Raw genomic sequence first — 25,734 nt, 5'->3', positions numbered from 1 at the left:
TGGAGAGTCACTTTGGGTGGAGGTCCCTCATGGTGGTGATGGGTCACGCGTCCCATGGTGGGGGTCACTCATCATGCTGGGGTGGGGCTGGTGGGTCCTTCTAGGGACGGGTCACTCCTCATCATGCAGCTTCTGAAATGGGACAGGAGAGAGAAGGTCCAGGAGGGGTTGTGGGGCAGCTGTGGGGGGTGACAGGGGGTGACAGGAGGTGACAGGAGGTGACAGGGGGTGACAGGAGGTGACAGGAGGTGACAGGAGGTCCCACCTTGGTTCCGATGTCGCGGCTCTTGGCCCGCAGTTTGTTGACCTGGGACTCGGCGATGTCGGCGCGTTCCTCGGCCTCGTCCAGCTCGTGCTGCGCCTTCCGGAACTTGGCCAGGTTGGTGTTGGCCTGTTCCTCCTGGAGGGGGTGCGGGAGGTCAGTGCGGGGGCCACAGGGAGGTGTGGATGTTCTCCAGGCACCCCACAGCTGAGGTGGCTTCATCCATCCGTCCATCCATGGATCCATCATCCATCCATCATCCATCCATCCATCATCCATCCATCCATCATCCATCCATCCATCCATCCATCCATCCATCCATCCATCCGTCCGTCCATCCATCCATCCATCCATCCATCATCCATCCATCCATCCATCCATCCATCCATCCATCCATCCATCCATCATCCATCATCCATCTGTCCATCCATCCATCCATCATCCATCCATCCATCCATCCATCCATCCATCCATCCTCCATCCATCATCCATCCATCCATCATCCATCCATCCATCCATCATCCATCCATCCATCCATCATCCATCCATCCATCCATCCATCATCCATCCATCATCCATCCATCCATCATCCATCCATCCATCATCCATCCATCCATCCATCCATCATCCATCCATCATCCATCATCCATCCATCCATCCATCCATCCATCCATCATCCATCCATCCATCCATCCATCCATCCATCATCCATCCATCATCCATCCATCCATCATCCATCCATCATCCATCATCCATCCATCCATCCATCCATCCATCCATCATCCATCCATCCATCCATCCATCCATCCATCATCCATCCATCATCCATCCATCCATCATCCATCCATCCATCCATCCATCATCCATCCATCCATCATCCATCCATCCATCCATCCATCCACCATCCATCCATCCATCCATCCATCCACCATCCATCCATCCATCCATCCATCCATCCATCCATCATCCATCATCCATCCATCCATCCATCATCCATCCATCATCCATCATCCATCCATCCATCCATCCATCATCCATCATCCATCCATCCATCCATCCATCCATCATCCATCCATCCATCATCCATCATCCATCCATCATCCATCCATCCATCCATCCATCCATCCATCATCCATCCATCCATCATCCATCCATCCATCATCCATCCATCCATCCATCCATCATCCATCCATCCATCATCCATCCATCCATCCATCCATCCATCCATCCACCATCCATCCATCCATCCATCCATCCATCATCCATCCATCCATCATCCATCCATCCATCCATCCATCCATCATCCATCCATCCATCCATCCATCCATCCATCCATCATCCATCCATCATCCATCTGTCCGTCCGTCCGTCCCTCTGTCCCATTCACCCACCGCCTCCTCCGCCTGTCTCTTGTAGGCCTTGACTTTCATCTGCAGTTTGTCCACCAGGTCCTGCAGCCGCAGCAGGTTCTTCTTGTCCTCCTCCGTCTGGGGGAACAGGGACAGTGTTGGACACTTGACCAGAGCACAGCCACACATCCTGTGTCTCAGTTTCCCTTCTCAGAGACTTCCTGTGTCCCCCTGGCCACCAGGTCCTGTGTCACCCACGTCCCTTTGGTCACCCAATGAATGTTCTGGGTCATCTTTGTTCCTGTGGCCACCATGTCTTGGGTCACCTGTGTCCCTGTGGTCACCCCATGAACACTCTGGGTTGACCACATCCCTGGGGCCACCATCTCTGCCCATTTTTTATCCCCCACAGGTGTCACTCAAGAGAGGCCATGCTGTGGTGGCCTCATCTGGTAGCTGAGTTTGACCCACCCAGGTGCTGTCACCTGGTGGCTGAGCTCCATGACCCACCTCAATGGTCTCATCTGCACCTGATCTCCATGATCTGCTCAGGTGTTCTCACCTGAGCCTCACCTGGTGGCTGAGCTTCTTGACCCACCCCCATGGTCTGTCTCACCCCCATGGTGTCACCCCCGTGGTCTCACCTGGTACCTGAGTCTCACCCTCATGGTCTCACCTGGTAGCTGAGTGTCACCTGTGTGGTCTCACCTTGTAGCTGACCCACCCACCCAGGTGAGCCACAGTCTCACCTCCATGGTCTCACCTGGTTGCTGAGTGTCACCTCCATGATCTCACCTGGTACCTCAGCTCCTTGACCCCCCCACCATGGTCTCACCTGTTACCTAAGTCTCACCTCTGTGGTCTCACCTGGTAACTGAGCTCCTTGATCCACCACCATGATCTTACCCCCATGGTCTCACCTCCATGGTCTCACCTGGTAGCTGAGCTCCTTGACCCCCTGCCATGGTCTCACCTCCATTGTCTCACCTCCATGGTCTCACCTGGTAGCTGATCTCCTTGACCCACCTCCATGTTCTCACCTCCGTTGTCTCACCTGGTAGCTGAGCTCCTTGACCCACCTCTATTGTCTCACCTCCATGGTCTCACCTCCATGGTCTCACCTGGTACCTGATCTCCTTGACCTACCCCCATGGTGTCACCTCCGTGGTCTCACCTGGTAGCTGAGCTCCTTGATGCGCCGCTCGGACTTGCGCAGCCCCTTGACGCTCTCGGCGTTGCGCTTCTGCTCGGCCTCCAGCTCGTTCTCCAGCTCCCGCACGCGCCCCTCCAGCTTCTGCAGCTGCTTCTTGCCGCCCTTGAGGGCCAGCTGCTCGGCCTCGTCCAGCCGCAGCTGCAGGTCCTTGATGGTCTGCTCCATGTTCTTCTTCATGCGCTCCAGGTGCGCGCTCGTGTCCTGCTCCTTCTTCAGCTCCTCTGCCATCATGGCCGCCTGCCCGCAGGGGGACAAGAAGGGGGTCCATGGCACATTCTCCGTGGTGGTGGTCCCGCTGGTGGCCCCGGTGGTGGCCCCAGTGGTGGCCCCAGTGATAACCCCAGTGATGAACCCAGTGGTGGCCCCGGTGATGGACTTCGGTGATGGCCCCAGTGATGAACCCAGTGGTAGCCCTGGTGATGGCCCCGGTGATGGCCCCAGTGGTGGTCGGGGTGGTAGTCAGGGTGGTGGCCCCGGTGGTGATCCCACTGATGGCTCTGGTGATGGCTCCGGTGGTGGCCCCATTAATGACCCCACTGGTGGCCCCGGTGATGGCCCTGGTGATGACCCCGGTGTTGACCCCAGTGGTGGCCCCAGTGATGGTCCTGGTGATGATCCCATTGATGACCCTTGTGATGGCCCCGGTGATGGCCCCAGTGATGACCCCAGTGGTGGCCTCACTGATGGCCATGGTGGTGGCCCCAGTGATGACCCTGGTGATGACCCCAGTGGTGGCCTCAATGATGGCCCCAGTGATGACCCCGCTGGGACACTCACGTCAGTGATGGCCTTCTTGGCCTTCTCCTCGGCATTCCGGCACTCCTGGACGGCCTCTTCCACCTCTGTCTGCAGCTGGGAGATGTCACCCTCCATCTTCTTCTTCTGGTTGATGAGGCTGGTGTTCTGGAGGGAGCAAGAGGGACCTCAGGAGGTGGCCCAGGGTCTGCTGTCCCACCCCCTCGGTCCCCACAGGTCTTGGAGACTCCCCTGTGCCTCTGCGGGGTGAAAGATCTGGAGATCTTGGTGACACAACAGAGAAATGGACGCCACCCTTCTGCAGGCCAACCAAATGTTCCTTGGACTCTCCATAGACCAAGCCAACCTCCTCCAGATCAACCCAACCCTCCTGAGACCTTCAGGAGAAGGTGGCACTGTAGGGTCCGGGTCAACTGGAGCCATCTTAGGGGTCTCCAGCTCAGTGAGAGCTGGTCTTCATCCCCCAATCCAACCAGATCTTCCATGGACCAACTCAACCTCCTCCAACCAAACCCAACCCTCCTTGGATCATCTTCTTCAGACCAAGCCAACCTCCTCCAGACCAACCCAACCCTCCTGAGACCTTCAGGAGAAGGTGGCACTGTAGGGTCCAGGTCAACTGGAGCCATCTTAGGGGTCTACAGCTCAGCAAGGGTTGGTCTTTCTCAACCAGACCTTCCATGGACCAACTCAACCCTCCTGAGACCTTCAGGAGAAGGTGGCACTGTCCGGGTAAGCTGGAGCCATCTTGGGGGTCTCCAGCTCAGCAAGGGTTGGTCTTCATCACCCCAATCCAACCAGACCTTCCATGGACCAACTCAACCCTCCTTGGACCTTCTTTAGACCAACCCAACCTCCTCCAGACCAACCCTTGAGGAGGAGGGGGAGATGTTGGGTCTGCACCACCCCGAGCCACCTTGAGCTCCTCGACCAAGCCACCAGAGCTGTTTCTCCTGGGCTGGAGCACCCCTGGATGGAGGTGGCCCCTCTCCTGGCAGGCAGGTGAGGTCTCACCTGCGAGTGGAGGAGCTGGACCCTCTCGCTGGCCTCGATCAGCTCCTGCTCGGCCAATTTCCGGGCCCTCTCGGTCTGTTCCACCAGGCCCCGGAGCTCCTCCAGCTCGGACTGCAGCAGGGTGTTCCTGCGCTCCACCATGGCCACGTTCTCCTTCAGGTCCTCCCCGACCCTTGCCGCATCATCCAGCTGCAGCTGTGTGTCCTGGGGGTGGTGGGAAGGGGTGGTGGGTCCACCCGGACATGGGGTGGGAAGAGGTGGTGGGTCCAACCAGCCATGGGGTGGTGGGTCCACCCGGACATGGGGTGGTGAGAAGGGGTGGTGGGTCCACCCAGACATGGGGTGGGAAGGGGTGGTGGGTCCACCTGGACATGGGGTGGTGGGAAGGGGTGGTGGGTCCATCAAACCACCCCTGTTGGGTGGTGGGACCTCCTACACCCCAAGGTCCCCATGGACAGCTACCTTCAGGACCTCAATGTCCCCACAGACAGGTACCTTGAGGAGCATCCTACACCTCCATGTCCCACAGGACAGGTATCTCCTGCATCCCAGTGTCCCTGGTGTACTTGGAGGTACCTCCTACACCTCCATGTCCCCAAGGGCAGGTACCTTCAGGACCTCAATATCCCCATGGACAGGGACCTTCAGGTACCTCCTGCACCTCCGTGTCCCTGTGGGACCTTCAGGCACCTCCTACCTCTCCATGCCACATGGACAGGTACCTTCAGGTATCTCTGGCACCTCCATGTCCCCATGGGACCTTCAGACACCTCCAACAACTCCACACCACATGGACTGGTACCTTCAGGTATCTCCTACACCTCCATGTCCCCGTGGAACCTTCAGTCATCTCCTACCCCTCCATGTCACAAGGACAGGTGCCTTCAGGTAACTCCTGAACCTCCAAGTACCTATGGGACCTTCAGGTACCTCCTGCACCTCCATGTCCTCATGGGACCTTCAGGTACCTCCTGCACCTCCATCTCCCTGTGGGACCTTCAGGCACCTCCTACCTCTCCACGCCACATGGACAGGTACCTTCAGGTAGCCCTGCAGAGCCTTGACCTGCTTCTGGGCCTCGTTGGCACCACGGTTGGCGTGGCTGAGCTGGATCTCCATCTCGTTGAGGTCGCCCTCCATCTTCTTCTTCAGCCTCAGGGCCTCGTTGCGGCTCCGGGTCTCGGCGTCCAGCGAGGTCTGGAGCGACTCCACCACGCGCAGGTGGTTGCGCTTCACCTGCTCCATCTCCTCCTCCTTCTCGCCCAGCTTCCGCTCGTACTCCGCCTTCACCTGGTTGAACTCCAGCTGCGCCCTCAGGATCTTCCCCTCCTCGTGCTCCAGGGAGGCCTGGGGAGGACAGAGAGGACCTTGAGGACCGCAGAGCGTGGACGTCCCACCAGGAGAAGGCAGGCATGGGGTGGGACGGGGCTTGATCCACCTCAGCCTCTTCCAGAGCGGCTTGGAGCTCCAGCTTCTCGGCGTCCAGCTGCTTCCGGACCTTCTCCAGCTCGTGGATGGATTTGTTGCCGGCGCCGAGCTGCTCCGTGAGGTCCGAGATCTCCTCTGCCCAGGTGAGAGCCCGTCAGACCCCGTGGGGAACGGGCGGGGAACACCCACGTGGGCAGAGGGACCCGGGGTGTCACCTTGGAGATTCTTGTTCTCCCTCTTGAAGGTCTCCAGGTGCTCCAGGGACTCCTCGTAGATGTTCCTCAGCTTGAAGAGGTCGGTGCTGAGGGCCCTGGCCTCCTTCTGGGATGCCTCCAGCTCCGTCTGAGACTCCTCGAACTTCTGCTTCCACTCGGCCAGCACCTGGGGACAGCAGCCAGGTGTCACCCTGCAGCCACCTGGCCCCGCCCGGCCGTCCCCAACCTGCCACACCCGCCCACCTTGTCAAAGTTCCTCTGCTTCTTGTCCAGGGCAGCGGCGGCCGCGTTCGACCGCTCCACGTCGGCCATCAGGTCCTCGATCTCGTTCTGCAGCCGGTGCTTGGTCTTCTCCAGAGAGGAGCATTTGGCGTTGACGGCCTCCACGGCCTCCTCGGCCTCCTGCAGCCGCTGCGCCAACTTCTTCCTGCCCCAGGGACCACCTGGGGTCACCCCTGGGCCAGGTGGGGCTGCTCGAGCCTTCCTCCCACCCAGCCACTGGCCAAGGTTCTTCTTGGCATCTCCTCTACCATCTCCAGGGCACTCTACCTCCACCAGGACCTTCTCCAGAACATTCTCCACCCCTGACCCCACAGAAGCTGCACCCATGGGGCGATGACTCCTCTGAAACCTTCTCCAGAACGTTCTCCCAAGGGTGATCTCCACCCCTGACCCCACAGGAGCTACATCCATGGGAAGGTGGCTCAACCTCTAAAACCTTCTCCAGAACTTTTTCCAGTGGTTTCCAGCTCCCCAACCCCACAGGATCTGCATCTATGGGACAAGACTCACTTGGCCTCCTCTTCTTCCTCCAGAACCTTCTCCAGCAGGTGGTCTCCACCCCTCTGACCCCACAGGAACTGCACCCATGAGGAGACGACTTAATCTCTAAAACTTCCAAAACTTCTCCTGTGGATGGCCTCCACCCTGACCCCACAGGAGCTACATCCATGGGAAGGTGACTCAACCTCTAAAACCTTCTCCAGAACTTTTTCCGGTGGTTTCCAGCTCCCTAAGCCCACAGAATCTCCATCTATGGGGCAAGACTCACTTGGCCTCCTCTTCCTCCTCCAGAACCTTCTCCAGGGGGTGGTGTCCACCCCTCTGACAAGAGCTCCACCCACGAGGAGACGACTTAACCTCTAAAACCTCCAAAGCTTCTCCCAAGGGTGATCTCCACCCTGACCCCACAGAAACTCCACGCATTGGGCCATGACTCACTCAGACTTCTCTAAAACCTTCTCCAGAACATTCTCCCAGGGGTGAGCTCCACCCCTGATGCCACAGGAGCTCCAGCCATGGTGACTCACTTGGCCTCCTCCAGCTCCTCGGTGCGTTGGATGGCGTCTGTCTCATACTTGGTCCTCCACTGGGCCACCTCGGAGTTGGCCTTGGAGAGCGCGCGCTGGAGCTCGGCCTTGGCCTCGGTCTCTTCCTCGTACTGCTCCCGCAGCAGGTCCCCGTCGTGCCGGGCCGACTGCAGCGCGTGCGCCAGCGCGTTCTTGGCCTGGTGAGGAGAAGGTGGCACCCGGAGGTGACTCCAGGGCACCTGGAGTCCTCTTGGGTGTCTCTGGCTCAGCAGGAGCTGGTCTGAATCACCATGACCCAACCAGACCTTCTGCAGACCAAGCCAAGCTTCTCCAGACCTTCTGTAGGACAACCCATCCTCTTCCAGATCAACCCAACCTTCCTTGCACCTTCAGGAGAAGGTGGCACCATTGGATCCAAGTCAGTTTGAGCTTTTTCGTGTCTCCAGCTCAGCAGGAGCTGGTCTGAATCACCACAACCCAACCAGACCTTCTGCAGACCAAGCCAAGCTTCTGCAGACCAACCCAACCCTGTTAGGACCTTCCATAGACCGACCCAAGCTTTTCCAGATCAACCCAACCTTCCCTACACCTTCAGGAGAAGGTGGGGCCATTGCGTCCAAGTCAACTTGAACTTCTTGGGGTCTCCAGCTCAGCAGGAGCTGGTCTTCATCACCACAACCTTCTCCAGAACATTCTCCCAAGGGTGATCTCCACCCCTGATGCCACAGAAGCTCCAGCCATGGGGCAATGTCTCCTCCAAAACCTTCTCCAGAACATTCTCCCAAGGGTCTCCCAACCAGACCTTCTGTAGACCAAGCCAACCTTCTCCAGACCTTCTGTAGGCCAACCTTATTTGGACCTTCCATAGACCAACCCAGCCCCTCTTTAGACCACTTTACACCAACCCAATCACCCTTGGACCTTCCATAGACCAACCCAAGCTCTTCCAGATCAACCCAACCTTCCCTACACCTTCAGGAGAAGGTGGAACCGTTGGATCCAAGTCAGTTTGAGCTTTTTGGTGTCTCCAGCTCAGCAGGAGCTGGTCTGAATCACCTCAACCCAACCGGACCATCTGCAGACCAAGCCAAGCTTCTCCAGATCCGCCCAATCACCCTTGGACCTTCCATAGACCAACCCAAGCTCTTCCAGATCAACCCAACCTTCCTCACACCTTCAGGAGAAGGTGGAACTGTTGGATCCAAGTCAGCTTGAGCTTCCTGGGGTCTCCAGCTCAGCAGGAGGTGGACTTCATCACCTCAACCCAACCAGACCTTCTGCAGACCAACCCAACACTCCCTGTACCTCCTACAGCAGAACCCCCTGTAGATGGAACCCACCTTGGATGGAACCACTGTAGATGGACCCACCTGACCCAACCATTCTGAACCAGTGACCATGAGGGTGAAGGACACCTGTGACCCACCTGGACCTCACCCCCCCAGGTCTTCTCACCGCCCATCAGACCCCACCTTCATCTCCTCCTCCAGCTGCCTCCTCAGGTCCTCCAGCTGCTGGGTGTAGGACACCTTGCCGCGGGTCAGCTGGGACACCAGCGCCTCCTTCTCCTCCAGCTGCCGCGACAGCTCACCTGCACGGGGGGGAGGGGCTTCAGGTGTGGGGTGGGGGTGAGGTGGGGTGGGGGATGGCGGTGCAGGTGTGGGGCGGGGGTGGGGCCACCCAGGGTCGGCTCCCACCGTTCTCCGTCTGCAGCTTGGCCCGTTGGGTGTTGGCGTCGTTGAGGACACGTTGGGTCTCCTCCAGCTTCGCCAAGTGCTCGGCGGCCTGGTCCTCCATGGAGCGCGACATCTTCTCCATGGCCACCTGCAGGGAGGGGCCAGAGGAGGGGTGGTGCTGGGGGCTATGGTGGGGTGGACACGCCCCATGGCTGGAGGTGTCCAAGGCCACGATGGACAGGGCTTGGAGCCACCTGGTCTGGTGGAACCCTGGGTGGGATCCACCCAACCCTGCACTCAACCCATCCCAACCACGTGGAGAATCTTCATTTCAACCCAGCTAAGGTCAACTCAGCCATGGGGAGACTCTCCAGCCCAACCAGCTGAAGGTTCTTCAACGCAACTCAACCCAACGAGGTGGACGCTCAACCCAACTCAACCAGTTGGAGACTCTCCAACCCAACCAGCTGAAGGTTCTGCAACACAACTCAACCCAACGAGGTGGACGCTCAACCCAACTCAACAAGTTGGAGACTCTCCAGCCCAACCAGCTGAAGGTACTTCAAAGCAACTCAACCCAACTCAACCAGTTGGAGACTCCAACCCAACCAGCTGAAGGTTCTGCAACACAATTCAACCCAACGAGGTGGACCCTCAACCCAACTCAACCAGTTGAAGATTCTTCAGCCCAACTTAACCCAAGTCAGCCTGGTCTAGTGGAAGGTGTCCCTTCCCAGGTGTTGATAGAACCGGATGTTCCCAAGGGTCCTGTCCCACACAAACGATCCCACGATTCCCTGCTGTCCATCTCAACCTCCTCCTACCTTAGACTTGATCAGCTGCTCCACGTTGGCACTGAGGTCGTCCAGCTCCAGCTTGAGCTCGCTCTTTTCCTTCTCCAGCTTCTGCTTGACACGCTGGAGGTTGTCCAGCTGCTCGCCCAGCTCGGCCACGCTGTCGGCGTGCTTCTTCCTCAGTGCGGCCGCCGTGGCCTCGTGCTGCAGCGTGGCCTCCTCCAGGTCGCGCCGCAGCTTCTGGAACTCCGCCTCCCTCTTCTTGTTGAGCTCCAGCTGCGCCGAGGTGGCACCGCCGGCCTCCTCCAGCCGCTCGCTGAGCTCCTCCAGCTCCCGCGACAGCTCCGAGCGCTGCTTCTCCACCTTGGCCCGGCCCGTCCGCTCCGCCTCCAGCTCCTCCTCCAGCTCCTCGATCCGTGCCTGCATGCCAAGAGGGTGCTCAGCCCAACAAGGTGGACACTCAACCTAACTCAACCAGTTGGAGACTCTCCAGCCCAACCAGCTGAAGGTTCTTCAGAGCACCTCAACCCAGCAAGGTGGACACTCAACCCAACTCAGCCAGTTGGAGACTCTCCAGCCCAACCAGCTGAAGGTTCTTCAAAGCAACTCAACCCAACTCAACTAGTTGGAGATGCTTCAGCTCAACCAGCTGAAGGTTCTTCAACGCAACTCAACCCAACGAGGTGGACCCTCAACCCAACTCAGCCAGTTGGAGACTCTCCAGCTCAACCAGCTGAAGGTTCTTCAAAGCAACTTGGGTGAACCCCCAATCCCTCCGCTCAACCCAACTCAAGCAGCTTTGGTACACTTGAATCCACTCAACTCGACCCAACCCAAGCAGTTGGAGACCATTCAGGTCAACCCAACCAGTTGGAGACTCAACCCAGCCCAACCAGCTGGAGACTCTTCAACCCCACCAAAACTGACCCAGATAAGTGGAGTCTCTTCCACTCAAACAAAACCACCTTGAGACTCTCCATCTCAACTGCCAGGTTGCTCTTCAACCCAACCAAATCACCTGGAGATGCTCCAGTCCAACCCAATGAGACACAGACCCAGCTTCCCCCCGCACCTGTAGCTCCTTCAGCTTCTTCTGGAGCTGCAGAGCCAGCGCCTGCTCGTCCTCGATCCTGCTGTTCTGCTGGTGGATCTCAAACTCCTTCCTGTGGAAGAAGTGGAGGCAAGTGAGGTCTCACCTGAGACCCTCAACTGGACCTCACGTGGCAGGGGGATCCAGCCTCACTTCTTGAGCTTCTCCTCCAGCTGCTGCTTGTCATTCTCCAGATCCATGATGTTCTCCTGGGTCAGCTTCAGGTCACCTTCCAGTTTCCTCTTGGCCCGTTCCAGGTCCATCCGGATCTTCTTCTCCTGCTCCAGGGAGCCTTCAAGCTGTGCAGGAACACAGAAACGGGGAGAAACCTCAAGTTCTGCTCGTCTTTGCCCCAGAAGTTCCTCAGCAGGGCCTGGGATGGGACCAGCCACACTCACATCGTCCACTTGCTGTTCCAGCTTGACTTTGCCCTTAGTCAAGGTGTTGACCTTGTCTTCCTCGGCCTGCAGGTCGTCCAGTGTCTGCTGGTGGGACTCCTGCAGAGCCTTCTTCTCCTTGGCCAGCTTGGCGATGGTCTCGTCCAGCCCCGCCATCTCCTCCGTCAGGTTCTTGACCTGTAGGAGAAGTGTCCGGCCTCCAGCTCAGTGCTGGGATGGGGCAGAGTTGGGGGAGGTTGATGTTCACCTTGTCCAAAGAGGTTGTTTCAATGCAGGAGCACCCAAAGGACTTTGGGTCTTCTCAATGAGCCCATCCCAAACAACACTGGATCTTCCCAACCTGCCTTGGGTCTCCTCCACCCAAGCTAACAGATCCCACCCAGCCTTGGGTGTCCTCAATATCTCATGTCTTCTCAACCCATCTGAACCATCCTTGATCATCTCAACCCAACCCAACCAGTTTTACGTCTCACCAATCCAACCCAACTCAACCCAACTCAACCCAACCCAACCAGTTTTACGTCTCACCAACCCAACTAGCCTTGAGTCTCCTCAACCCAACCCAACAAGGCCGAGCAGACTCAAGTCCCCTCACCTTGAGGCCAAGGCCTCTCCCCATCCTCACCTTGTTCTCAGTCGCGTGTTTCTCCTTCTCCACCTTGGCCAGGGTCAGCTCCAGGTCATCAATGTCCTTCTTCAGCTCCGAGCATTCATCCTCCAGCTTCCTCTTCTTGGCTGTCAGCTCGGCGTTCATCTCCTCCTCATCCTCCAGCCGTTCTGTCAGCTCCTTCACCTTGGCCTCCAGCTGGATCTTGTTCTTGATCAGCTGGTCACAGCGCTCCTCGGCGTCGTTCAGGTTGTCCTGCTCCTGTTGGGGGAGAGGTGGCAAGTGAAGCAGGATTGCCCCAGGGTGTGGTGGGGGTGGCGGTCACACCTGTGATGTGGTTTTGGGCTGATCGGACTCACAGCCTGCACTTGGAGCTGGAGGTCGTTCTTCTCCTGCAGCATGGAGACCATCTTCTCCTCCAGCTCCTTCCGCCGCGATTCCGACTTCTCCAGGGCGTCCTTCAGCCGCCCGTACTCCTCCTTCATGTTCTGCTCCAGGAGACCCCGAGAAGGTCAAAGACCCTCATCCAACACCCCCTAGACCATCCCGGTGATGGTGGTGGTGGTCCCACCATGCCCTGTCCACCCCACCGACCTGCATCTCCTTCTCCGTCTCCGCGCTCTTCAGCAAGGGCTTGATCTTGAAGTAGAGCTTCATCCACGGCCAGTTCTTCACCCCCATGAAGGCCCGGAGGTTCCACTGGATCACCAGCAGCGCGTCCCTACCAGGAGGAGGAGGAGAAGGAGGACACAGGTGCCACCACTTGCCCAGCCAGGTGACCAGGTGAGCAGAAGGCCCAGCCCCATCTCACCGGCGCTCCACGATCTTCTTGAACTCGATGCGCATGAGCTGCCCCCGCGCCCGCGCCTGGATGCGGGTGATGATGCGGGACAGGCGCTCGTCACGCATCTCCTCCAGCTGGCCCAGGAGCCCTGCCTTGAAGAAGACCTGAGGGGAGGGAGGAGGTGGTGGTGGGACCACGAGGCCTGTGTCCACCTCGGATGGTGGCACCACAGGGAACAGGAACCACGAGATCTCACCCAGTGGGATCAAACTGGTTGTGGTGGGTGGAAGGATGGGGTGGAGTCTGGGTAGATGGACAGATGGACATGTTGATGGACAGATGGACATGGGGATCATGGGACCATGGGGTTCACAACACATGAAGGATGCTGGGACCACAGGGAACAGAGACAATGAGATCTCCACCCAGTGGGATCAAACTGGTTGTGGTGGGCGAAATTATGGGGTGGTGTCTACATAGATGGACAGATGGACACGCTGATCATGGGACCATGAGGTCCATGTTCACCTTGGATGGTGAGACCACAGATAACAGAGACCACAGGATGTCCCCACAATGTGTCCAAAGGGGTTGTGGCTGGGTGGAAGGATGGGGTAGGGGTCCAGAAAGAACAGATGGACATAGGGAGGGACAGATGGACACGTGAATGGTGGGACCATGAGGTCCACAACACCTGAGGGATGGTGGGACCACAGGGAACGGGGACCACGAGACCTCACCCAGTGGGATCAAACTGGTTGTGGTGGGTGAAATTATGGGGTGGTGTCTACATAGATGGACATGTTGATGGACAGATGGACATGGGGATCATGGCACCACAAGATCCACGTTCACTTTGCATGGTGGGACCACAGGAAACAGGGACCGTGAGATCTCTCCCAGCAGGATCAAACTGGTTGTGGGTGGGTGGAAGGATGGGGTGGAGTCTGGGTAGATGGACAGATGGACATGGTGATGGACAGATGGACATGGGGATCATGGGACCATGGGGTTCACAACACATGAAGGATGCTGGGACCACAGGGAGCAGAGACCACGGGATGTCCCCACAGTTTGTCCAAAGGCGTTGTGGTGGGTGGAAGGATGGGGAGGTGTCTGGGTAGATGGACAGATGGACATGTTGATGGACAGATGGACAAGAGGATCACGGGACCATGAGGTCCATGTCCACCTTGGATGGTGGGACCACAGGGAACAGAGCCCATGAGATCTCTCCCAGTGGGATCAAACTGGTTGTGGTGGGTGGAAGGATGGGGTAGGGGTCCAGAAGGAACAGATGGACACAGGGAGGGACAGGTGGACACGTGAATGGTGGGACCATGGGGTCCACAACACCTGAGGGATGGCGGGACCACAGGGAACGGGCACCACGAGACCTCACCTTGGTGTGCCCAAACTTGTACTGGTTGTGGTCGATGTCGATGGAGCCCAGGAGCTTCTCGGCGCCCTTGCGGCTGTCGATGAACTGCCCTTCGGGGATGGCCGCGGGGTTCAGGATGCGGTACCTGGGGGCCACAGGGGACGTGAGCCCTGAGTTCAGCCCCCGTGGGGTTGTCCCCCCTCCCCGAACCCGTTTGGTGTCCCCACCGCTGGCGGAAGTCCCCGTAGAGGATGCGGTTGGGGAAGCCCTTGCGGCAGATGCGGATTCCCTCCAGGACCCCGTTGCAGCGGAGCTGGTGCATGACCAGGGCGTTGTCCATCACACCTGGAGGGGGACACAGGTGAGGGGTCAACCACGAGCCACACCCTCGCCCCAACCTCCAATCCCCAGCCTTGGCTCACCCGGCTCCTTCCGCTCGTTCGGGACGAGGCAGCGGACGAAGTGGGGGTGGGTGGTCTTGAGGTTGGCCATCAGCTTGTTGAGGTTCTCCTGGGGAGGAGAGGGGAAGGTGACCAATGGGAGAGCAGGGGAGGGGCTGGGGGGTGGTGGGACCACCCTCTACACCAGGGTTTGTTTTCCCCCTGCCCCGCAGCAGATCCAGAGTGGGTCCCTCACCCGGTGCAGGGCTGAGACCGTCTGGAAGGAGGAACCTTTCTTCTTGGCTCCTTTCCCCTTCCCGCTGTCGCCGCCTGCGGAGGAGAGCGGTGGGGTGAGGTGGGAACAAGGACAACTTTTGTGGGAGCTGTCTTCTTCACCCCTCCATCACCCACCGGAGTCTGCCCCGGCGTAGTTGGAGAAGAGGTGGGCCAAGAGCTTGAGGGCGGATTTCTGGTAGAGCCCCACCACCGTCTCGTTCAGGGGGTCCTTGTTCTTCTCCAGCCAGCCCAGGATGTTGTAGTCCACGGTGCCGGCGTAGTGGATGAGCGAGAAGTGGGCCTCGGACTTGCCCTTGACGTTCCGTGGCTTCCCGAAGTTGGCCGACTTGCCCAGGTGGTTGTCGTAGAGTTTGGACTTGAAGGTCATGTCTGAGGCCTTGGGGAACATGCACTCCTCCTCCAGGATGGACATGATCCCCATGGGCTGTGGACAAGCAGACCTTGTTGGCCGGGAAGGACACCAAGGACAACCCAAAAGCTGCTCCTGGGGCACCTGAGGGGCTCCAGCTGGACGGGCCCTCCTCCCTCAGCCCCTGGAGGACCTAGAGGCCCTGGGGGTGGTGGTACCTTCTCGATGAGGTCGATGCAGGCCTGCAGGTCCATGCCGAAGTCGATGAACTCCCACTCAATGCCCTCCTTCTTGTACTCCTCCTGCTCCAGCACGAACATGTGGTGGTTGAAGAACTGCTGCAGCTTCTCGTTGGTGAAGTTGATGCAGAGCTGCTCGAAGCTGTTGAACTGGGGGAGGAGAGCGAGAGACGGGTGAAGGAGTCCATGGGGTCAACTCAACACCCAATGGGGCCACCTGAGTCCATGGGGCCAACTCAACACCCAACAGGGCCACCTGAGTCAATGGGGTCAACTCAAAACCCAATGGGGCCAACTGCATCAATGGGGTCAACTCAACACCCAACAGGGCCAATGGAGTCCATGGGGTCAACTCAACACCCAACGAGGCCATCTGAGTCCATGGGGTCAACTCAACACCCAATGGGGTCGACTCAACACTAAATGGGGCCACCTGAGTCCATGGGGTCAACTCAACACCCAACGGAGCCAATTGGGTCAATGGGGACAACTCAACAGGGCCAGCTCAAGGCTCACCAGGTTCAACTGAACACCCGATGGGATGGACAGGGTCAGTCTGACACCAAGTGGGGTGAAGACAACATTGAATGGGATCCATGGGGTCAACTCAACGTCAACAGGGTCAAAGTGATACCCAGCGGGGGTCAACAGGGACAGCTCAACACCCAAGAGGGTCAGCAGAATGTCCAATGAGATAAACGGGGTCAACCTGAGACGCAAAGGGCTCAAAACAACACCCAGTGGGGTCAAGAGGGTCAACTCAACACCTAAAGGAGTCACTGGGATCAATGAGGTCAACGCAACACTCAACCACATCAACACAAGGACCCAATCCCCACCCAAGGTCACCATGAAGCTGCAGGAGATCCCCTCACCACCCAGCTGGCTCAATGCAAGGCCCAGCGCCACTGCCCCGCCTCGAGCCTCACATCAAAGATCTCGAAGCCAGCGATGTCCAAGACGCCGATGAAGTACTGCCGCGGCTGCTTGGTGTCCAGCGAGTTGTTGATCCTCACCACCATCCAGTTGAACATCTTCTCGTAGACAGCCTTGGCCAAGGCCCCGATGGAGTAGTAGACCTGCTGGACGCTCTGCCCCTTGGTGACGTACTCGTTGCCCACCTTGACGCGTGGGTGACACAAGCCCTTGAGCAGGTCGGCCGAGTTCAGCCCCATCAGGTAGGCGGATTTGTCAGCATCTGCGGAGTGGGAGACACCTGGTCAGGTGCCACCTCACCTGGTGACCCCTCCCCTGACCCGTCACCCCCTCGCCCTGACCCACCTTCGGTGCCGTCCGGCTCCGCCTGCTCCTCGCGCTGCTTCTGCTTGAACTTCATGTTGCCAAAGTGCATGATGGCCCCCGTCAGCTTGTAGACACCGGCCTTCTCCTCAGCCGTGAAGCCCAGGACGTCAAAGGCGCTCTGGGAGGGGTGGAGGAGGTGAGGGAGGGGCCAGGTGAGGGCACAGCCTCTGCTGGTCACCACCTGTGATGGTCACCACCTGTGATGGTCACCACCTGAGGGCATTTCCCACTGTCCTTCCCACTTGTTGGCCCAGCTGGTCAATGGGGACATGTCCAGCCATGGGTTTGTCCACTTGAAGGACTTGTCCATGGATTCGTTCATTCATTCATTCATCCATGGGTTCATTTGTCCAGCTCAGGACTCATTTATCCTGGATCCATCCATTAATTTCAGAACTTCATCCATCCATCCATCCATCCATCCATCCATCCATCCATCCATCCATGGATTCACCTGTCCACGGATTCTTCCATCAATCCATTTGAGGACTTAATCCATCAATCCATGGACTCATCCACCCATTTGAGGGTCTCTATATCCATGGATCCATCCATCCATGAGCTCGTACATCCATCCTTTCATCCATCTCCCCATATCTCCATCCATCCATGGAGTCATCCCCCCATTTGAGGGCCTCTATATCCACGGATCCATCCATCCATGGAGTCATCCCCCCATTTGAGGGCCTCTATATCCACGGATCCATCCATCCATCCATGGACTCATCCCTCCCTCCACGCCTCCCCACTCACGTCGGTTGCCAACAGCTCCTCGGCGTCGTCGATGGAGGCCACAGTCACCTCGCCCTGGGACACGTACCCGTAGTCGTAGGGGTTGGAGGTGACCAGCAGCATCTCTGGTGTGGGATGGAGACACCTCTGAGCACTCCCAATCTCCTCAAACCACTCCAAAATTTCAGGAGGAGGGGGGAAGGAGAAGCCCTGAGGCCATGGTGGTGGCCCAGCTCACCCAGAAGCTCCGGCTTCTTGTTGGAGAGGATCTGGTAGAAGATGTGGTAGTTGCGCTCCGCCTTCAGCTGGAAGATGACACGGGACTTCTCCAGGAGGTCTGGGAGGGTGGATGGGGAGAAGGTGGGGTGAGGAGAGGGATGGAGAGACAATGGTGGGACAAGGAGATGAACAACAGGGCAGGACACCAACTCATTGGCTCTACCAACCATGGAGAGGGATGGTGGGATGAACATATGGAGGGATGGATGATGGATGGACGGACGGACGGACGGACGGACGGACGGATGGACGGATGGATGGATGATGGATGGATGATGGATGATGGATGGATGGATGGATGATGGATGATGGATGGATGGATGGATGATGGATGGATGATGGATGATGGATGGATGGATGCATGGATGGATGGATGATGGATGGATGGATGATGGATGGATGGATGGATGGATGATGGATGGATGGATGGATGGGTGGATGGATGGATGGATGGATGATGGATGGATGGATGGATGGATGATGGATGGATGGATGGATGGATGATGGATGGATGGATGGATGGATGGATGATGGATGATGGATGGATGCATGATGGATGGATGATGGATGATGGATGGATGGATGGATGGATGGATGGATGGATGGATGGATGGATGATGGATGATGGATGGATGATGGATGGATGGATGGATGGATGGATGGATGGATGGATGGATGGATGATGGATGGATGGATGATGGATGATGGATGGATGGATGGATGATGAATGATGGATGGATGATGGATGGATGGATGGATGGATGGATGATGGATGGATGGATGATGGATGGATGGATGGATGGATGATGGATGGATGGATGATGGATGGATGGATGGATGGATGGACAACTCATGGATCCACCAACCAGGAAGTCAGACAGACATGTGGAGGGCGGGAGGGATGGATGGAGACATGAGGAGATGGAAAGATGAGGAAGTGGACAGAGGGACGAGGAGGGCTCTGGACACACGGACAGGGGCCGGACAGTGGCCAAACCCTGGTCCCACCACCCTGTGGCCACTCACAGGTCTCGATGTCGGCCGACGCCAACTTCCCGGTGGCCCCAAAGTGGATCCGGATGAATTTCCCCTAAAAGGGTGGTGGGGGCCATAGGTCCTGCCCCACAGGCCCCACACAAAGACCCTGCCCCATAGAGGCCACCCCATAGACCCTTCCCCATAGGTGCTGTCCCATAGAGCCCGTCCCCTCTTCCACTGTGATCTTCAGACCCCACCCCATAGACCCAGCCCTATAGACCCTGCCCTATAGACCCTGCCCCATAGACCCTAACCTGTCCATCCTACCCCATAGACCCCAGCCCTATAGACCCAGCCCTATAAACTCTGCCCCATAGACCCTAACCTGTCCATCCTACCCCATAGACCCAGCCCTATAGACCCTGCCCCATAGACCCTAGCCTCTCCACCCCACCCCATAGACCCCATTCCGCTGGCCACACCCCACTGACCCTGCTCCACCCCACAGATCCCAATGGACCCTGCCCCATAGATCTGACAGTCTCCTCCCCACAGAGCCCACCCGTGGACTCTGCCCCATTGATGTGCCCCACAGACACCGTCCCCACCCCATAGACTCTGCCCCATAAATGTTCTCATAGACATTGGCCCCACCCCATAGACCCCAAAATCCAATCTCCACCTCACAGAACCCACCCATAGACCCCACCCCATTGATGCGCCCCATAGACACTGGCCCCACCCCATAGACCCCACCCCATAGAAGTGACTTACAGACACTGGCCCTACCCCATAGACTCCACCCCATAGATGCGCCCCACAGACACCGGCCTCATCCCATAGACCACACCCCATAGACCCCACCCCATTGATGTGCCCCACAGACACCAGCCTGACCCCACAGACCCCACCCCATTGATGCGCCCACAGACACCGACTTCACCCCATAGACCCCAAAATCCAATCTCCACCTCACAGAACCCACTCATAGACCCCATCCCACCACTGTGCCCCACAGACACTGACCCCACCCCATAGACCCCACCCCATTGATGTTCTGATGGACATTGGCCCCGCCCCACAGACCGCCTCCCATCGATGTGCCCCACAGACACCAGCCTGACCCCATGGACCCCACCCCATTTATGTGCCCCACAGACACCAGACTCACCACATAGACCCTGCCCCATTGATGTACCCCACAGACACCGACCCAACCCCATAGACCCCACCCCATTAATCTTCTTATGGACATTGGCCCCACCCCACAGACCCCACCCCATCGATATGCCCCACAGACACCGGCCCCACCCCATAGACCCCACCCCACAGGTCCTGCCCCACCCCAAGTCCCTGCAGACTCCTCCCCAAGGCCCCGCCCCCCAGGCCCCGCCCCCCAGGCCCCGCCCCACTCACGAATCGCGAGGAGTTGTCGTTGCGCACGGTCTTGGCGTTGCCGAAGGCCTCGAGCGCGGGGTTGGCCTGGATGATTTGATCCTCCAGGGTGCCCTGGGGTGGAGGTGACACCGCGGGTGGGCGGGGACACGACCAGGGGACCCTCCCCATGGTGGGGGGGGCGTGGCCAGGCCCCGCCCTTACCTTGTTGCTATTGGCCGCCTCCTTCTTGCGGTCGCCGATGGCGGCGATGCTGGCGAAGTATTGGATGACGCGTTTGGTGTTCACCGTTTTCCCCGCCCCCGATTCGCCGCTGGGAGGGGGGCAAGGAGGTCACCGGGGGGGTCACTGAGGGGTCATGGGGGTCACCTGGGGCACCTGGGCCCACCCCACACCTGTGGGGCGGCGTCAGGCCTGGGGACTCACGTGATGAGGATGGATTGGTTCTCGCGGTCTGTGGGGAGACAGAAGGGTCGGGAGGTGAGGAGGGGTCTTGGGGGTCCTCAGCTCTCCTCCGAGTAAGGAGGAGGTCAGGTGGGACAAAGTTCAGGAGGTGTTCGGGGTTCTCCAACCCCCCCAGGTGAGGAGCAGGTCAGGTGGGACAAAGTTCAGGAGATGTTTGGGGTCTGGGGTTCTCCAGTCCCCCCCAGGTGGGACCAAGGTGAGGGAGATGTTGGGGTTCTCCATCCTCCCAGGTGAGGACCAAGCTGAGGGAGATGGGGTTCTCTACCTTCCCAAGTGAAGGAGATGTTGGGATCCCAGGTGAGGACCAAGGTGAGGGAGATGTTGGGGTTCTCCACCCTCCCAGGTGAGGGAGATGTTGGGGTCCCAGGTGGGACAAGGTGAAGGAGATTTTGGGGTCCTCCACCCTCCCAAGTGAAGGAGATATTGGGGTCCCAGGTGGGACAGAGGTGAGGGAGATGTTGGGGTCCCAGGTGAGGACCAAGCTGAGGGAGATGCTGGGGTCCTCCACCCTCCCAAGTGAGGGAGATGTTTGGGTCCCAGGTGGGACAAGGTGAGGGAGATTTTGGGGTTCTCCACCCTCCCAGGTGAGGGAGATGTTGGGGTTCTCCACCCTCCCAGGTGAGGGAGATGTTGGGGTCCCAGGTGGGACAGAGGTGAGGGAGATGTTGGGGTTCTCCACCCTCCCATCTGAGATGGCTCAAATCTGTGAGGACCCACGGGGTCCCTTGGGCCTCCCCTCGTGCCCAGGTGACCCCAGGTGTCCCCGGGCCCGTTTTCGGGTGTCCCACCTGTCAGCATGTACTGGTAGGCGTTGTCGGAGATGGAGAAGATGTGCGGGGGGACCTCGTTGCGCTTCTTGCCCCGGTAGGCGGCCACCACTTGTGGGTCATAGACCGGGAGCCACTTGTAGGGGTTCACGGTGACACAGAACAGCCCCGAGTAGGTCTGGGGGGGACAAACGGGGGGCTCAGGGCCTGACACACCTGGGGAGGGGACACCGACCCCAACCAGGGCGTGGGAAGGGGTGGAGTGGGGTTTTGGGGCTCAAGGATGGGACACTGGAGGATCTGGAGGGGGTTCAGGGCTCCTGGGGGTCCAAGAATTGGAGATTTTGGGTCTGGGGGGGGGTTCAGGGCTCCTGGGGGTCCAAGGTTTGGAGATTTTGGGTCTGGGGATCCTGGGGGTCCAAGGTTTGGATATTTTGGGTCTGGGGGGGGTTCAGAGGTGCTGGGGGTCCAAGGTTTGGAGATTTTGGGTCTGGGGGGGGGGCTCCGGGGTCCTAGGGGTCCAAGGTTTGGAGATTTTGGGTCTGGGGGTCCTGGGGGTCCAAGTTTGGATATTTTGGGTCTGGGGGGGTTCAGGGCTCCTGGGGGTCCAAGGTTTGGAGATTTTGGGTCTGGGGGGGTTCAGGGCAGCCAGGGATGGGACATTTGGGATCTGGGCAGCTCTGGAGAAGCCCCTTCCCCCCCCACTCAATTCCTGGTGCCCCAAAGCCCCCCCAGAAGCCCCTCCCTGGTTCCAGCCCCCCCTGAGCTTTGGGGCAGGGTCTCCCCTGTTCCCTCCCCATTTTTGAGGTTCCCCCTCCCATTTTTGAGGTTTCCCCCTATTTTTGAGGTTCCCCCCTCATTTTTGATGTTTTTTTTTTAATGTTCCCCCTCCCATTTTTGAGTTTCCCCTCTCCATTTTCAATGTTCCCCCCATTTTTTTATGTTCCCCTCCATTTTCCCCATTTTTGAGTTTCCCCCTCCCATTTTTGAGGTCCCCCTCCCGTTTTTGAGTTTCTCCTCTCCATTTTTGAGGTTCCCTACCCCATCTTTGAGGTTTCCCCCCAGTTTTGAGGTTCTCCCCCCCATTTTTGAGTTTCCCCTCTCCATTTTTGATGTTCCTCCCCAGTTTCGATGTTCCCCCCCCATAGTCCCCATTTTTGAGGTCCCTCCCCCCCATTTTTGAAGTTCCCCCCATTTTTGAGGTTTTCCCCATTTTTGAGTTTCCCCTTCCATTTTTGAGGCTCCCTCCCCCATTTTTGAGGTTCCCCCTCCCATTTTTGAGGTCCCTCTCCCCCATTTTTGATGTTCCCCCCCATTTTCCTCATTTTTGAGGTCCCCCCCCGTTTTTGAGTTTCCCTTCTCCATTTTTGAGGTTCTCCCCCCCGTTTTTGAAGTTCCCCCTCCATTTTTGATGTTCCCCCCCATTTTTCAGATCCCTCCCCCCCCATTTTTGGGGTTCCCCCTCATTTTCGATGGTCCCCCCCATTTTCCCCATTTTTTATGTTCTCCCCCCCCATTTTTCAGTTTCCCCTCTCCATTTTTGAGGTTCCCCCCCATTTTTGATGTCCCCCCCCATTTTCCCCGTTTTTGAGATTCCCTCTCCCATTTTTGAGGTCCCCCTCTCCATTTTTGATGTTCCCCCCCATTTTCCCCATTTTTGATGTTGTCCCCCCCATTTTTCAGGTTCCCCCCCATTTTTCAGGTCCCTCCCCCCCATTTTTGGGGGTCCTCCTCTCCATTTTTGATGTCCCCGCCCATTTTCCCCGTTTTTGAGATTCCCTCTCCCATTTTTGAGGTTCCACTCTCCATTTTTGATGTCCCCGCCCATTTTCCCCGTTTTTGAGATTCCCTCTCCCATTTTTGGGGGTCCCCCTCTCCATTTTTGATGTTCTCCCCCCCATTTTCCCCGTTTTTGGGGTCTCTCTCACGTAGATCATCCAGGCCGCGTAGCGCTCCTTGAGGTTGAAGAGCACGGCGGGCTCGTGCAGGAACGTCAGCATGGCCATGTCCTCGATCTTGTCGAACTTGGGCGGGTTCTGCTGGTGCACGTCGCCCTCCTTGACCGTCACCGTCTGGGGGGACACCGAGGGGTCACTGGTGACCTCACAGTGCCACTGTCCCTGCCTGGTGCCCGCGGCGCTGTCCCCTCTCCGGCGGTGCCACCACCGGCCCCGCCATGGCGCGTCTGGGGTCTCCTTGAGCTCCCCGTGACCTTCCTGGTGTCACCTCTCCAGGCTCCTCTCCGTGGTGGCATCTCCCCAGTGTCCCATTGGGACACCTGTGTCCCTCCCCATGTCCCCAAGGTCCCCGTGACCTTCCTGGTGTCACCTCTCCAGGTTCCTCTCCATGGTGGCATCTCCCCAATGTCCCATTGGGACACCTGTGTCCCTCCCCATGTCCCCAAGGTCCCCGTGACGCCCCTGGTGTCACCTCTCCCAGCTCGATCTCCATGGTGGCATCTCCCCAATGTCCCATTGAGACCCCCGTGACCCCAAGGTCCCCATGACCCCTCAGAACCCTGTGACACTCCCCAAGGTCCCCATGTCCCCAAGGTCCCCGTGACCTTCCTGGTGTCACCTCTCCAGGCTCCTCTCCATGGTGGCATCTCCCCAATGTCCCATTGGGACCCCTGTGTCCCTCCCCATGTCCCCAAGGTCCCTGTGACCCCCCTGGTGTCACCTCTCCAGGCTCCATCTCCATGGTGGCATCTCCTCAATGTCCCATTGGGACCCCTGTGACCCCCTCATGTCCCCAAGCCCCCTGTGACCCCAAGGTCCCCATGACCCCCCCAGGCCCCTGTGACATTCCCCAAGGTCCCCTTGTCCCCAAGCCCCCCATGACCCCCTCCATGACCCCAAGGTCCCCATGTCCCCAAGATCCCCGTGACCTTCCTGGTGTCACCTCTCCTAGCTCTGTTTCCATGGTGGCATCTCCTCAATGTCCCATTGAGACCCCTGTGTCCCTCCCCATGTCCCCAAGGTCCCTGTGACCCCAAGGTCCTCATGACGCTCCCAGAGCCCTGTGACCCTCCTCATGGTCCCCATGTCCCCAAGGTCCTCATGACCCCCCCATGTCCCCAAAGTCCCCGTGCCCTCCCCCCCGGTGTCACCTCTCCCAGCTCGGTCTCCACAGTGACATCTCCTCAATGTCCCATTGAGACCCTGGTGACCCCCACATGTCCCTGAGTCTCCCATGTCCCCAATCCCCCCGTGTCCCCCCCCATAACCCCAAGCCCCCATGACCCCCCCCCATGTCCCCAAGCCCCCCGTGTCCCCCCTATGTCACCCTCTCCCAGCTCGGTCTCCACGGTGACGCTGCACCCCTGTCTCTCCACCACGCGTCCCTTGACGAACTCGTGTCCGGCGTGGGGCACGAAGCACTCGGCGCGGGGGTCGAAGGGGACGCGTGGTGGCTGCCAGGCGCTCGCGCTCGCCCGGCCGCAGGAACGGCGCCGCCGCGCCCAGCGCCGCCAGCACCGCGTCCGCCATCTCTCCTGGGGGACAAGGACACCTGGGGATGGACCCTGAGCCACCCCATGGACACCCCCGTGGTCATTGATGGGCCATCATGGTCATTGATTGACCCCCTATGGTCATTGATTGACCCCTGTGGTCACTGATGGGCCCCCATGGTCATTGATTGGCCCCCATGGTGTCGACCAGCACCGCGTCCGCCATCTCTCCTGGGGGACAAGGACACCTGGGGATGGACCCCGAGCCACCCCATGGACACCCCCATGGTCATTGATGGGCCATCATGGTCATTGATTGACCCCCATGGTCATTGATTGACCCCCATGGTCATTGATTGGCTCTCGTGGTCATTGATTGGCCCCCCATGGTATCACCAGCACCGCGTCCGCCATCTGTCCTGGGGGGACAGGGACACCTGGGGATGGACCCCGAGCCACCCACTGACCCTCCATGGACACCCCCGTGGTCATTGATTGACCCCCATGGTCACTGATTGGCTCCCGTGGTCATTGATTGACCCCTGTGGTCATTGATGGGCCACCATGGTCCATTGATGGGCCCCCATGGTGATTGATTGACCCCTAAGGTCATTGATTGGCCCCCACAGCCATTGATTGACCCCTGTGGCCATTGATTCACCGCCCTGGTCATTGATTGACCCCCGTGGGTCACTGCTTGACCCCTGTGGTCATTGATTGACCCCCATGGTCACTGATTGACCCCTGTGGTCATTGATTGACCCCCAAGGTCATTGATTGACCCCCGAGGTCACTGATTGACCCCTGTGGTCATTGATTGACC

At 58.5% G+C, this 25,734-nt stretch overlaps 1 pseudogene; it reads right to left on the bottom strand.

The window, feature by feature from the left end:
* Positions 1-111: 111 nt before the first annotated feature.
* LOC139585424 (myosin-6-like) lies at positions 112-24,948 on the bottom strand (annotated as a pseudogene).
* Between the last annotated feature and the right edge of the window lie 786 nt (positions 24,949-25,734).

The sequence above is a fragment of the Agelaius tricolor genome, unplaced genomic scaffold (genome assembly GCF_023055355.1).
Source record: "Agelaius tricolor isolate 1412-34295 unplaced genomic scaffold, bAgeTri1.0.p SCAF_78, whole genome shotgun sequence".
Classification (NCBI taxonomy): domain Eukaryota; kingdom Metazoa; phylum Chordata; class Aves; order Passeriformes; family Icteridae; genus Agelaius; species Agelaius tricolor.
This window is presented reverse-complemented; position numbering and strand designations above follow the sequence as displayed.